Source organism: Propithecus coquereli, unplaced genomic scaffold (genome assembly GCF_000956105.1).
Source record: "Propithecus coquereli isolate 6110/MARCELLA unplaced genomic scaffold, Pcoq_1.0 Scaffold665, whole genome shotgun sequence".
NCBI lineage: Eukaryota > Metazoa > Chordata > Mammalia > Primates > Indriidae > Propithecus > Propithecus coquereli.
In genome coordinates this window covers 66640-66902 of record NW_012152674.1, presented here as the reverse complement: position 1 = coordinate 66902, position 263 = coordinate 66640, and positions in this window count along the sequence as shown.

Sequence of the window (263 nt, the reverse complement as noted above, 5' to 3'; positions counted from 1 at the left end):
GTCCCAAATGACATCCGGCCTCCTCCTCTGCATCTCCGCCATCCACAGGAGGAAGAAGCAGCATATCTTAAGTAACACTAGGATTCCAAGGACTCACAGGATTTGCACGTCCACATGAAAGTTCCACTTTGTTTACGGTGGTGCTAGACCAAGATTATTTAGAAACGTGGCCTAGAGAAGGGGACCTGGCGTCCTGTCCTGCGTGGTCCCATCAGCTCATTTCAGTAGTTGAGGAAAGATGAGCTATTGTGTTTTCTAATCCT